This window comes from Eulemur rufifrons, chromosome 7 (assembly GCF_041146395.1).
Source record: "Eulemur rufifrons isolate Redbay chromosome 7, OSU_ERuf_1, whole genome shotgun sequence".
NCBI lineage: Eukaryota > Metazoa > Chordata > Mammalia > Primates > Lemuridae > Eulemur > Eulemur rufifrons.
Window position 1 is genome coordinate 229603213 of NC_090989.1, and position 14221 is coordinate 229617433.

General features: G+C 42.9%; 1 protein-coding gene across 2 annotated transcripts in view; it reads left to right on the forward strand.

Moving 5' to 3' along the window:
* Nucleotides 1-5503: 5503 nt before the first annotated feature.
* Nucleotides 5504-14221, forward strand: part of KDM4C (lysine demethylase 4C) — a 355559-nt gene continuing 346841 nt past the window's right edge. Inside the window, exon 1 of one of the 2 annotated variants that reach the window (XM_069476472.1) lies at nt 5504-5851. The gene's annotated coding sequence lies outside the window, so the exon portion shown is untranslated. The remainder of the gene's footprint in view (nt 5852-14221) is intronic. The other variant, XM_069476471.1, reaches the window with a different exon arrangement.

Below are 14221 nucleotides of genomic sequence, written 5' to 3' on the forward strand. Positions count from 1 at the left end.
TAGCTCACTTCAGCCTTGAATTCCTGGGCTCAGTCGACCCTCCCACCTCAGCCTCCTGAGTAGCTAGGACTACATGCACATGCCATCACATCCGGCTCCCTTTGTGTGTGTGTGTGTGTGTATACATATATATACTTTTTTTAGACAGAGTCTTACCCGCTCACCTGGGCTAGAGTGCTGTGACATCAGCCTAGCTCACAGCAACCTCAAACTCCTGGGCTCAAGCGATTCTTCTGCCTCAGCCTCCGGAGCAGCTGGGATTATGGGCAAACGCCATCATGCCCAGCTAATTTTTCTATTTTTAGTAGAGACCGGGTCTCCCTCTTGCTCAGGCTGGACTCGAACTTGTGAGGTCAAGTGATCCTTCCGCCTTGGCCTCCCGGAGTGCTAGGATTATAGGCGTGACCCACTGCGCCCGGCCAAAAATTTTTAATGTGTTCATTGCTTGTGACTACAAAGGACTTGAAACATCAATATGAATATAACGTAGCTGGGAAGGCTAAAAGAAAAAGCCTATTTATGCTAATGAAATTATTGTAACTATTACATTTTATTCTAAGGTACTGACAACTCCGGCGAAAAATAAAACATCTGAATAAAGAAACAAAATATTTAAAGATACAACTGGTTAAGTTGTTAAAAAAAAATAAAATAAAATAAAAAAAAACAAAATATTTAAAGAGAGAAAACCCTTTTAGTTGCTGAAATTCTTTTTTTTTTTTTTTTTTTTTTGTTGTTGAGACAGAGTCTCACTATGTTGCCCAGGCTAGAGTGAGTGCCATGGCATCAGCTTAGCTCACAGCAACCTCAGACTCCTCGGCTTAAGCGATCCTACTGCCTCAGCCTCCCGAGTAGCTGGGACTACAGGCATGCGCCACTATGCCCGGCTAATTTTTTCTGTATAGATTTTTAGTTGTCCATATAATGTCTTTCTATTTTTAGTAGAGACGGGGTCTCCCTCAGGCTGGTCTCGAACTCCTGACCTTGAGCAATCCACCCGCCTCGGCCTCCCAGAGTGCTAGGATTACAGGCGTGAGCCACCGCGCCCGGCCTTAGTTGCTGAAATTCTTAAGGGTCAGTGGGACCCAGAGGAAAAAAGAGCTCAGTTTCCTTTCCATCTGTTTTTGCCTTCAAGTTTTCCCCTTTTCTAAAACAACAACAAGTTTTGTGGAAAATGAAAGGGAAGTTTCAGAAGTTTTATTCTTCCATTTATTAAGTGAAACCAACCTGTATGGTCCATTTGTTAAAAGGTGTGTAAGAGGGTTGATGTAAAAAGTACATAAAAATTAACATACTAAACGTTTGAAAAGCTTTTAAATTTGAATGTCACACATAAAAAAATGCACAAATCATCAGCATACAGCTTGTTGAATTATAACAATTATTACCACTCAGGACAAAATGTAGAACCCAATCTGCATGCCTTTTTCCTCCCAATCATTCTACCCCTCTTTCTCCTCTTCAAAGTCAAGGGTATTTTGACTTTTAACACCATGTGATAGTTCTGGTTGTTTTTCATGGTGATATACACGGAGTTATGCAGTATGTATTCCCTTAAGTCTGGCTTCTTTCACTTACTACTGTGTTTCTATGCTTCAGCCATTCTGTTTTCGGTATCAGTAATTCATTCGTTTTCATTGCTGTGGCTATAATTTGCACTTTCCTGATGAAAGTGCAACCTTATTAATAAGGTTGAATACTTTCTTCTGTATTCATATTCACTGACCATGTGAATATCCTCTTTTGGAATCTGGCTTAGATTTCTTGTCCAATTTTTTATTGAATTGGTTTTCATTAAAAAATTATTTTGTAGGAATTATTTATATATTCTGTGTATGACTACCTTACTAATTAATTCTGCAGATATATTCTTTCACTGTGTATCCTCCAAACTAGGTTAAGTTCCTCTGTTCCAAGTTTTCAGATAACCTTGTGTTTTATTCCTTTATATCACTTATTACAGCTGTATTCAAATAATTTGTCTGATTAGTGGAGACCTGTCTCTATGAGGGCAAGGGCCACATGTGTCCTGTTAATAGCTGCATCACTCTCCAATAACTGTTCATAAAACACAGTATATTATAAACAATTATGATAAATAGAAAAATAAATAATAATAAGAGGAGGATTGATTAAAATTAATAATTATAAATACTTAAGAGTTTGCAACTTCAGACTTAGGTATGTGGTTTTATTTTTATTTGCTAAAACGATTGAATATTTAGTTTTCTTATTGGGTTATGATTGAAATGTCATAAACTAATCCCAATATTTTCTTTGATGTGAAAACATAAACTGCTTCACCTGTTCCTCTGGCACCCTACCTCTGGCACCCTACCTCCCAAACACACACACACACACACACACACACACACACACAAAAGTTTAAGACAATGTCCCAGGCAACAGGACATATTTTCCCAAAGCTTTAATCTTATTCAAATATTTTAGTGGGAAAATTAAATGATTTGGTAGGTAATTTTAAGTATTATTCTTATATTAAAACAAACACAGATACAGTGGTATCCAAAATAATTGATTTTTTTTGGATTACACAGGAGGTTTGAGTCACTACAAAGTCTATCCCCACACCCTCGGCCACCGTACTCTTCTTGGCCATTGTGACTTTTGGGGGGAAAGCCTGAGCAGCTTTGATAATAATGGGGGAATTAATGAAGTGTTTCAACTGAGTGGCATCATGATCCAGTTTTGACTTGCAGTACAGAGATGAGTTGGAGCGGGTGAGTGGGGAATGCAATGGAGGCAGGGAGATCATTAAGAGACTATTATAATAATTGAGGGGAGTGATAAATTGACCTGAACATCAGAACAGAGATCACGGAGAATACACACCAAGGTTTTAAATTTTATTAGGTACTCACTATAATATCTACTTGTGATCCTTTAACATTTTCTAAACATTTAGTTATTGGTCTGTTTTATTCTTGTATAACATACATATGTGATAAAAGTAAATAAAAACACTAATGAATATTAATATTATTCATTTTTTTATATTTCCAAAAGTGTAATGGACTTCAATATGTTCAAAATTATACTATATTATTTAGCAGTGTTTCAATTTGCTGCATTATATGTATTTTAAGAAATTTACAAATAATGTCCCTGAGGTGATCTGGACAGTAGTTCACACTATATATAAGCTTTGAGGGCAATCTATGTATTGCATTATACAGCCTTCACCTTATTGTAATTGGGGTTCTTTATTGGATCTAAATAAATTAATCTACTCTATGGCTAATGTTAATTTTCATTGTAATTCACAATATGGAGATATTTTGGTACATTAGGGACACAACACTGAACTCTGTGGCATAAATCCAGATGATTTTGTAGTAGACTCACTTCAGTTTCCAGGACTATGAAACACTTAATAGATTCAAACAGTGCTTTACAGCTTTTCAATCGTTTTGACATTTTACATTATCTGCCTTGATAGTAAAAAATGCTTAGTGAAGTCAGCAGGGTTGGTATATCATCCCAGTGCTAATTTACTGTGTAAACAAATGATACTCGTGCAACATTATGTATCTGCAAATTGTGAAGGGAATAGATCTCAGCTTTCCAGACTTCTTACTCTGGTGCACCAGGTTCCTAGTCTAATACAGCATATAGCTTCCAAAAGACCCTAGCTGTATTGTGGGCATATTTCTTTTTTTCCTTTTCTTTCTTTCTTTTTTTTTTTTGATTTTTTTTTTGTTTGTTTGTTTCTTTTACCCAACAGCTAGTCAGAAGCTACTTTCTTTCTTTCTTTCTTTCTTTTTTTGGAGACAGAGTCTCGCTCTGTTGCCCAGGGTGGAGTGCGGTGACATCAGCCTAGCTCACAGCAACTTCAAATTCCTGGGCTCAAGCGATCCTCCTGCCTCAGCCTCCCGAGTAGTTGGGATTACAGGTGAACACCACCATGCCCAGCTAATTTTTTTTATTTTTTTTTTTTAGTAGATTTTTTTTCTATTTTTAGTAGAGATAGGGTCTGGTTCTTGCTCAGTCTGGTCTCTAACCCCTGACCTGAAGCGATCCTCTCAACTCAGCCTCCCAGAGTGCTAGGAACATATTTCCTAATCTCTATGCGTCAAGTTTTCACATCTGTAACAAGAAGATATTAATAGTACTTATGCATTGAATTATTTTAGGTATAATACCTAAAATGTGAAGCTAAATGTGAATATCTAAAATGTGAAGCTCTTAAGTCAGTTTCTAGCTCACAGTAAGCCCTAAATAAATAAGTTACGTATTCACTGTTTTAGCATATCCAGTTGACTTCTAAGGAGAATTGGGATCCTCACAGCGTGTACACACGTTTGGAAAATTCCCTGTTGAGTATATATGTTAGGCAAGTTCAGAAGTGTTTGTAGCAGAACCTAAACTTTGTTTTTACCTTAAAAGAAATATGGTGGCCCAATAATCCCGTTAGCTTTAGCTTAATTAACCATAGTCCATCTGACCTCACAATGCTCATCCCAGTAAGAAACGTTTTCAAGGGCGTGGTAAGTGGTGTTGAGATATTTTTAAAAAGCTGAAATCTGTATATTGTAACAGAAAATTCAGCATATTAGACAACCCAAGTTTGCTCACTGGTGTAAAGATCTGCCCATTCTTAGCTGAGAAGACGTTAGAGGAAACGCCACAAGAGACCCAGCTGGGAACTATGCAGGAAATTCAAAAAATCGTTCGGCTTTGCAAAACATCTGATGCTCAGCCATCTGTCTTTGGCAGCATAAGGGCTTAAAGGTCTGTGTGGTTCCCTCTGACACCCTGGAAGGCGGAGTTACCGGGCAGAAGCAAGTTGTAGCAAGCTCACTTATCTAAGTTTTTAGGAGCCCGGAGGCATCTGCACCTCTGCTTACTCCAATTCAGGCTACTGTCATCTCCACTTCCGGAGGGACCCCAGCCGGAGATTCCTATTGGGGCCACCCTTATGCCTCCCCATCTTAAGCGTGCACCTGCACGGGGCGGCATGTGCCCCGCCTAGGTGACTAGAACACGGGACAGTTTCACTTCCAGAGACTAACGACACAGCCTATTGCTCGAGAGTTTTGTTAAAGGATTGGGATACGAGGACACTCTGAGCCGACTCGGGATCCCCCGTAGGGGGAAGGAGGCGCAAAGGCGCTGGCCACTGGGTGGAGAGAGAACCAGCATAGGTCGCTGTCACTGCTGGCCAGCAGCAAGCCCCGACTTCCTCTCCAGGCTCTTCAGGGCATCCCGAGGCCCCACCCATGGCAACGCCACTCTGACGTCCGCGCGTCGCAGGCCGCCATAGGCCGGCGTCGGAGCCCAGGAGGACGTGTGGCGCGTGGGCTCCATCGGGTCCAGCCCTGCGGGAACACAGTGGGCGCTTCCGGGCAAGGTTCTGTGCACCTGTTCCCTCCTTCTGCTCAAGTATCTTCCCCCTCCGGGAAGAAGGGGACATGCCCGTCTCCAGAGAACAGGAAGATGCACCACAACAAGCCTAAATTAAGTACAGCGCGTAAGATTGAGCCCAAAGCCAGAAGGTGCCGGGCACCTTTAAGCTGTTTAGAAGCTCACGTGACTCACTAAGTGCCAGGCCCCAGTGATCACGTGACAGCGCGCGCGCCCCCGCGCGGAGAGAGCCGGCCCGTGCCGTGCTCGCGCCTTTGCCGCTGCCTCCCACCCACCCCCTCGACGGGAGGGTGATGAGCGGCGGAGTGATCAGCGTCTGGGACCCTCTGCGCGTGCGCAGCTAACAGCTGTCACCTAGTGCGGAACAAGTCTCCTGAATTTCCCAAATCTCGCTGGGCCAGAGGCCACCGTCTTCTTTCTCATCCTCTTCCTCCGGGTCGTGTCCTCGCCCCCTCCCGCGCGCCAGGTAACCGCTTTTCCGGACTCCGGGGGATGAGGACGGCGGGGGGAGGGGCCCGGGCGGGCTTCCCGGCACTGCCCCCCTCCGCGCGGAGCAGCGGGGGGCGCGGGCGTCCGGGGGAGTGGAGGCTCTGGGGCAGAGACGCTCCGTCCGCGACCGCCGCGACTGTCGTGCTGGGGAGTGAGCGGCCGGCCATGGTCGCAGGGAAGGGTGGGGGGAGCCAGTGACAGCCCGCCCCGGCCCTTACGTGGGTTCGGTCCCCGCGCTCCCCATTCTCCCGGGAGCCGGAGTCGGGGTCGCGCTCCTTGGGACGGAGGAGTGCGCGGGTGGTCCGGGGATGCGGACTTCTTTCCTTTTCGCTCCCAGCCGGGTCTGCAGCGGACTCCAGGAAGGCCGGGCCTGGCGCACCCCTCGGGGCCCTCCCTTCCCTGGGACTGTCACGACCTGCGGGGTGAGAGTGGGAGCTCCACTCCAGATCACCGGTCGCAGGCAGCCAGTCCCTCATTAGGGTTCGTCCTCAGCCATCGCGGCTGTCCTTTTGGTGTTTCTTTTCCCCGCATGGGACCATTTTTTCCTGCAGTGCCTGGAGGAGCCACGATGTGGTGTAGACAGTGAGTGCTTAATAAATGCGAGTTGGATCAGGGCGCGGGGACTGCTAGGCACAGAACGTGGCGTGGGGTGGGGATGTGGAGGAGGGAGCCAGACAGGCCAGGGCTCCAGGCTGGAGATTGGAGTTTTCTTTGGGGCTCAGTGAAACCAGCAGGCTCGATTCCGCGGATCCTTTCTGCGTGGACTCGAAGCCAGTCTCCCCCTTAGCTGCGCGCTGCAAGCCTAAGCTGGCTGGTTTTGGTTGTGGGCAATATCCAGGAGGGGTTTTGTAAGGTTCTCCTTCCAGAAAAGACGGGGCAAACTTTTTTTGTACTTGATAAACTACCCCTGCGAGGTGATTGATCAAGCACTGCTTCGAAGTGAGGTTAGAGTTGCAGTCAGTTCACCCTTATCCTGGTGAAAGTTTCTGGTAGTCACGGTCCACTTCGGTTCAAACCAAACTTTGCCCTATTTCGCCCATTTGAGTTTGCGGTATTTTTGTATTTTTAATTTTGGGCAACTTGGCTTCACTGTTTCTATGGCAACGGTCACTAATATTCTAATTTCGAAGCGTTGTGGTTTAAAATTAGTGGTTTTAATTTTTAAAGATCCGTTTTTACTATGTAGCACTTCTTTGAAATCGTGACTCAAGTTTCCTTACCTTGCAACCAACCCCCCACGCTTTGTTTTGGAATGTATTACAAATGTAACGTGGTTCGGGTTTTTTAGGTCCTCTTTCTCCCAATTTTAGTGGTATGAAAAGTTTGTACATAATTTTTACAGCACCCACAAGCTGGAAATATTATAAAATTTAAGCCAGACTTTGATTTTATTAACAGACTTTTAAAAAATTGCACGCGCACAAGTGGTTATTTAAAAAAGTTCACTAACCATTCTCTAAGAATTAAGATTTTTCAGGCCCGGCGCGGTGGCTCACGCCTGTAATCCTTGCACTCTGGGGGGCCGAGGTGGGCGGATCGTTGGAGCTCAGGAGTTCGAGACCAGCCTGAGCAAGAGCGAGACCCCATCTCTACTAAAAATAGAAAGAAATTATATGGACAGCTAAAAATATATATAGAAAAAATTAGCCGGGCATGGTGGTGCATGCCTGTAGTCCCAGCTACTCGGGAGGCTGAGACAGGAGGATCCCTTGAGCTCAGGAGTTTGAGGTTGCTGTGAACTAGGCTGATGCCACGGCACTCACTCTAGCCTGGGCAACAGAGAGAGACTCTGTCTCAAAAAAAAAAAAAAAAAGAAGAATTAAGATTTTCAGAAGCTGAACAGGTAATTTTTTAAAAATGAAAGTTCCTTGGATTTAAATTTCAATTTATGAATGAAAATCTGGTAAATTGAGTTCTCTTTTGAACACCTTCACTGGATCACCCAGGACTAGGTTAGTTACTCTGGGGTATGGTGAGTGAATCTTTTCCTTTTCTTACTTTTTGTAATTGCCCCCCCTCCCCACTTTTTTTCTGAGACAGGGTCTTGCTCTGTTGCCTGGGCTATATAGTGCAGTGGCATCATATCTCACTGCAGCCCTCAAACTCCTGGACTGAAGCAATTCTTCTGCCTCAGCCTCCCAAGTAGCTGGGATTACAGGTGTGGGTCACCACACCTGGCTAATTTTTCTGTTTTTTGTAGAGAGGGGCTCTTACTCTTACTCTTGCTCAGGTTGGTCTGAACTGCTGCCCCCAAGCGATCCTTCCGCCTCTGCATCCCAGAGTACTAGGATTACAGGCGTGAGCCACGGCTCAACCTGGAATTGTCTCTTGATTGGCTTTTCTCCCCTACTGGAACTTGAGGACGATTTCTTTAATTTTTTTTTCCTTTGTTGTATTTCCGTTATTTACCATAGGGTCTCAGGTGCTCGAAATAACCTCTTTCTCTCTCTTAAAAAATAACAGCTTTATTGAGATACAGTTCACTTAATTTAAAATGTACAATATAATGGTTTTTTGTAAATGTATAGAATTGTGCAACCATCGCCACAATCAGTTTTAGAATTTTTTTTTTTTTTTTTTGAGACAGAGTCTCACTCTGTTGCCCAGGTTAGAGTGAGTGCCGTGGCGTCAGCCTAGCTCACAGCAACCTCAAACTCCTGAGCTCAAGGGATCCTCCTGTCTCAGCCTCCCGAGTAGCTGGGACTACAGGCATGCACCACCATGCCCGGCTAATTTTTTCTATATATATTTTTTTTAGCTGTCCATATAATTTCTTTCTATTTTTAGTAGAGATGGGGTCTCGCTCTTGCTCAGGCTGGTCTCGAACTCCTGAGCTCCAACGATCCGCCCACCTCGGCCTCCCAGAGTGCTAGGATTACAGGCGTGAGCCACCGCGCCCGGCCTAGAATTTTTTTAAAGTAAAAAAAAAATTTTTTAGAGACAGTGTCTCGCTGTATTGCTCAGGGTGGTCTCGAACTCCTGGCCTGAAGTGATCCTTCCTCGTAGGCCTCCTAAAGTGCTGGGATCACAGGTGTGAGTCACTGTGCCAGGCCGGTTTAGAATATTTTTATCATCCTCAAAAGAAACTGCTCCAATTAGCAGTCATTGCCTATTTTCCTCCAGCTTTCTCCCTCTCCAGGCCTAGGCAACCGCTAATCTGCTTTCTGTCTCAATAGATAGGACTGTTCTGGACATTTCATATAAATGAGATCATATACTGTTTGGTCTTTTGTGACTGGCTTCTTTCACCTAGCATAGTGTTTTAAAGATTCATCCATGTTGCTTCTTGTATCAGTGCTTCACTCCTTTTTATGACTGAGTAATATTCCATTCTGGATATATCACATTTTATTTATTCATTCATCAGTTGATGGACATTTGGATTGTTTCCACTTTTGATTATTACGAGTAATGCTACTATTAACATTTGTGAACTAGTTTTTGTGTGGACATGTTTTCTTTACTCTTGGATGGAATTGCTGGGTTAAACTTTTTTTTTTTTTTTTTTTAATTGAAATAAGGTCTTGCTGTGTTGCCCAGACTGGTCTTGAACTCCCAGGCTTAAGCAATCCTTTGTCTCAGCCTCCTAGTAGCTGGGACTATAGGTATACACTACCGCACTGAACTCAAACATCTTTTGAATGAATGCATGAGCAAGGAGGGATACTTAGTCTTGGGGGATACTCTCTTAAGGCCTTGGAGGGGCCTGTTGACTTTTCCCTGCTCCACTACCAAGTTTACTTCTCTAGAGACTCGAAGTCTCTGTGGGGCTTTGTCCTATGGCTAGTGCTTCATTTTTCTTTTCTCGATGTCATTAAGATCCTCCCTTTCTGTTAGCACAGTCTTTCTTTGTATTGCACATGGTTATTCCCTTGAAATTCATTTATTATATATTTATTAGGGATATAGTAATAAACCAGGTACATTTCATGCCCTCATTAAACTCAATGTCTAATGTAGGTTTCTCAATCTTTAAAAATTTATGCTCCCTTTTGTTAAATATTAATATTTAAAGCTCCTCCCCCAACCCTTATTTCTGATGTGAATTTCTTGGGAGGTATGCCATGAAGTCCCTGTACTTTTTACATCACTAGCAATCTAGACAGTTTTGTGGAGCTTAAAATATAAATATAAATATTGGCTCATTGTCTTTTTTGCTCCTCCCCACACTAAAGATTCCCTACATCTGGCCGGGCGTGGTGGCTCATGTCTGTAATCCTAGCACTCTAGGAGGCCTAGGCGGGTGGATCATTTGAGCTCAGGGGTTCGAGACCCCGTCTCTACTAAAAATAGAAAGAAATTAGCTGGACAACTAACAATATATAGAAAAAATTAGCCTGGCATGGTGGTGCATGCCTGTAGTCCCAGCTACTCGGGAGGCTGAGGCAGAAGGATTGCTTGAGCCCAGGAGCTTGAGGTTGCTGTGAGCTAGGCTGACACCATGGCACTCTAGCCCTGGCAACAGAGTGAGACTCTGCCTCAAAAAAAAAAAAAAAAAGATTCCCTACATCCTCACCCTCCCTGCCCTTTGGAAGTTAGTTACTGATATATTGGAGAATATGCTGATCTTCTAAATCCACACTTGCTGGGCCTAATCCCTTCTCCAAACAAGCGATCAGAAGAATTCTTCTAAGGAGTCTATCTATCCCCACCTTGTCCCTTTTTCAGTGCCTCATATTCTGGCCTTGAACAGCCCTAATTCTCAGCTCTGTGTGTAGGGCTTTGCCCAGCCAATCCCCTTCTTCCTGCCAAACTCATCTGCCTAGTTCCCTGGATGGGCTTGGTACCCTGCTCACACTTGCTTTCCGTCTGCCTAGTTTGCTACCCGACCTGCACGTCTCAGTCTGGTTAATTCCATTTCATCCTTCAGAAAGCTCAGCCCAGTTGTGACTTCTTCAAGTTAGTCTTGCCTCAATCCTGCACACTTGACATAGCAGCATTCTGTAATCTCTTTCATAGTCTTTTTTTTTGGAGACAGAGTTTCACTGTGTTGCCCAGGCTAGAGTGCTGTGGCGTCAGTCTAGCTCACAGCAACCTCAGACTCCTGGGCTCAAGCAATCCTTCTGCCCTTCTGCCTCAGCCTCCCAAGTAGCTGGGACTACAAGCATGTGCTACCATGCCCGGCTAATTTTTTCTATGTATTTTTAGTTGTCTGGCTAATTTGTTTCTATTTTTTTGTTAGAGATGGGATCTCACTCTTGCTTAGGCTGGTCTCAAACTCCTGACCTTGAGCGATCCTCCCACCTCAGCCTCCCAGAGGTCTAGGATTACAGGCGTGAGCCACCACGCCTGGCCTCCTTCATAGTCTTAATCACGCCATCACTTGTATGTCACTCTTCCCTCCTAATTCTCATGAATGCACAGAGATGGGTTCACGCAAAAATACTGACAGTAGTTAATTACTTCTAGGTGATGGAATTGGGGGTAAGTTGTTTCCTTCATGTTTATGTGTATTTTCTGAATTTTCACTCATGAATCAGTATTACTGTTATGAATTGGGAAAAAAGTTAATAAAAATCCATGTTTTTTAGAAAGTCTGGAAAACAGAAGATAGAAGAAAATGAAAAACCAGCAGTTATTGCCATTTTCATTTTAGTGAATTTCTTTCTAACAATTTTTGTTTTGTTTTAATAACCTATAGAAGATTTTTAGTACAGCTCAGCACCAAGCTTTTATTTCACTTTGATTTTTTCTCATATTAGTCAGAGACTTCTAGAGAATGGTGAGGGTACTTATCAATTGGTTGCCTAGATGGAATTTCTTTCTGTCTTTTTTTTTTTTTTTTTTTTTGAGACAGAGTCTCACTCTGTTGTCCGGGCTAGAGTGCTGTGGCATCAGCCTAGCTCACAGCAACCTCAAACCTTGGGCTTAAGCAATACTACTGCCTCAGCCTCCCGAGTAGCTGGGACTACAGGCATGCGCCACCATGCCTGGCTAATTTTTTCTATATATATTTTTAGTTGTCCAGCTAATGTCTTTCTATTTTTTTAGTAGAGATGGGGACTTGCTCTTGCTCAGGCTGGTCTCGAGCTCCTGATCTCAAACGATCCTCCTGCTTTGGCCTCCCAGAGTGCTAGAATTAGAGGCGAGCCACCACGCCCAGCCAGGATGGAATTTCTGGTATTGGAATTAAGCTAATTCTTAGAGAACAGAATCTAGCCTCTAAGATTATTTAGGGTGTTAGAATTCAGTTTGTGCTAAATAACTCATTTCCCTTTTTTCCTTGAGAAATGTCCTCATCGGTACATTTGTATGTTTCATAATACAGAGATTTTCCTTGTAGGGTTGCTCATTATTAATATTTGTATTGTTTGTTTTATGTTTGCTGGGTGGTTTAGTCTTCATAGTAGTGAGTAAATTTCTTCAATAGATTAACACCTACTATGTGCCATAGACTGTGTGAAATATGCAGCATACAGTAGTGAACACAATAGAAAGTGATTCCCTGAAATTTCATGAAAGTGGATTATTTTAAGATTGTGAATGTTTAGTTACACTGTTGCACTATATTTTCAGATACACAGTGGTTTCAGCTACTATGGTATTTTTAAATTACTACTGCATAGAGCCTTTAAAATTTATTCTGGATTCTTCTGAGTTTTTATTTATTGTATATTACCATGGGTAGATATTTAAGGAGCAGAACAGTGTGTCGTCATTATTCTGTGACTTCTTTTTTTATATCTCCATCCAGTTCCAGGTATTACTATGGCATCCCTACTTGTTAACTATAACAAATGGAACTCTGATCTTTCCTCTGAGCCCCGCTTCTCTGGAATTTCTCATGTATCTCATCCCATTTCATTTCGCACTCCGGAAACCAGCAAGTTATCTCAGACACCTCATGGTTCCTCAGCCCTTAGGTCCAAACTATCACTAAACCTTGTCACATCTCTTTCAGAAATATATGTAGGGATTAATCTGCTTGTCTCTGTCTCCAGTGCATCATCCCAGTATCCACTCCACCCTTCCTTTAATCTCTTCTCTGCCTGGTGATTTTTTTTTTTTTTTTTGAGACAGTCTCACTCTGTCATCCCAGCTAGAGTGCAGTGGCGTCATCATAGCTCACTGCAACCTCAAGCTCCTGGGCTCAAGTGATCCTACTGTCTCAGCCTTGAGTAGCTGGGACCATAGGCGTGCTCCACTGGGCTAATTTTTTTTTTTTCTGTTTTTGGTAGAGACAGGATCTCCCTCTTGCTCAGGCTGATCTTAAATTCCTGAACTCAAGTGATCCTACTGCCTTGGCCTTGCAGAGTGCCAGGATTATTGGCGTGAGACACCTGGCTGGGCCCCTGATGATCTTTTAAAATGCAAATTGCATTATTCTCTTTGTCCTGGGGCATTCTGCAGTCTTTTTCTGTCCTGGGGTCTGTGGAAACCTTATCTAGATGGTTCTACTTTTCCTCCTTGCCCATTGGCTTTTCTTTTCCTCAGAGTATACATACTCTTCCCTAACATGCTGTTTTCTGTCTGGCTCACTTTTCTTCCCATTTCCCTCTTTTCCCTACATCTTTCTAATGTCTGCTGGAATGTACTTCCTCAGAGAAACCTAATCTGCCACCCATTTCTCTTCCCCAATTTAAATCAGCTTCCCTGATGATAATCTATCTTAATTCCCTATGTTTTTCCGTAGCACTTTAGCACAGTTTATAATCATATATTTATGTGATTATTTGATTGTTTCCAAACTGTGAGAATTCTACAAGGGCAGGAACCAAGTATTTTTATTCACTTCTATTATACCAGCACGCTGTTGCCTCAGCAGCACTACAGTATAGGTGTTCAGTAAACATTTGTTAAACAAATTAATGACGTTTCCACATATGAAAAAATTGAAGAAATTGTAAAATCAGGACACACAGTGGGAAACCCATCTTACCCATCATGACCCAACACACACACACACACACACACACACACACACACACACAAAATTAAGATGAAAATTTCACAAAACAGTACTCTACCACCTGGACTGTACTTTGATATTTTTTTATTTATTCTTTATCACAATTGTAAAAATATTAATATAACTTAAATTGGGTAGAACTGCAGTTTGAATAGCACAGCTCTAAGGCAAAACAAGAAAAATGCTTCATTTCCATCAGCTGTCTTTGACACACAATTACTATTTTCTCAGTCTTGTCTGATGGGAAGTACAAGTATAACTTTAAACACCACACACCTTTACCCTCATTAAAAGAAATGACTATTGCTTGAAAGCTAGTCCTACCTAGAAATTTTGGCCTGTTCTCAGGTATTTCCTCAAAGGAGGGGGTTGCTGAGGTCAGGTTGAGAAAAATTTAAACCTGATTCTCACTTAGGTCTTTTCTGGCAGTTTTCTCTG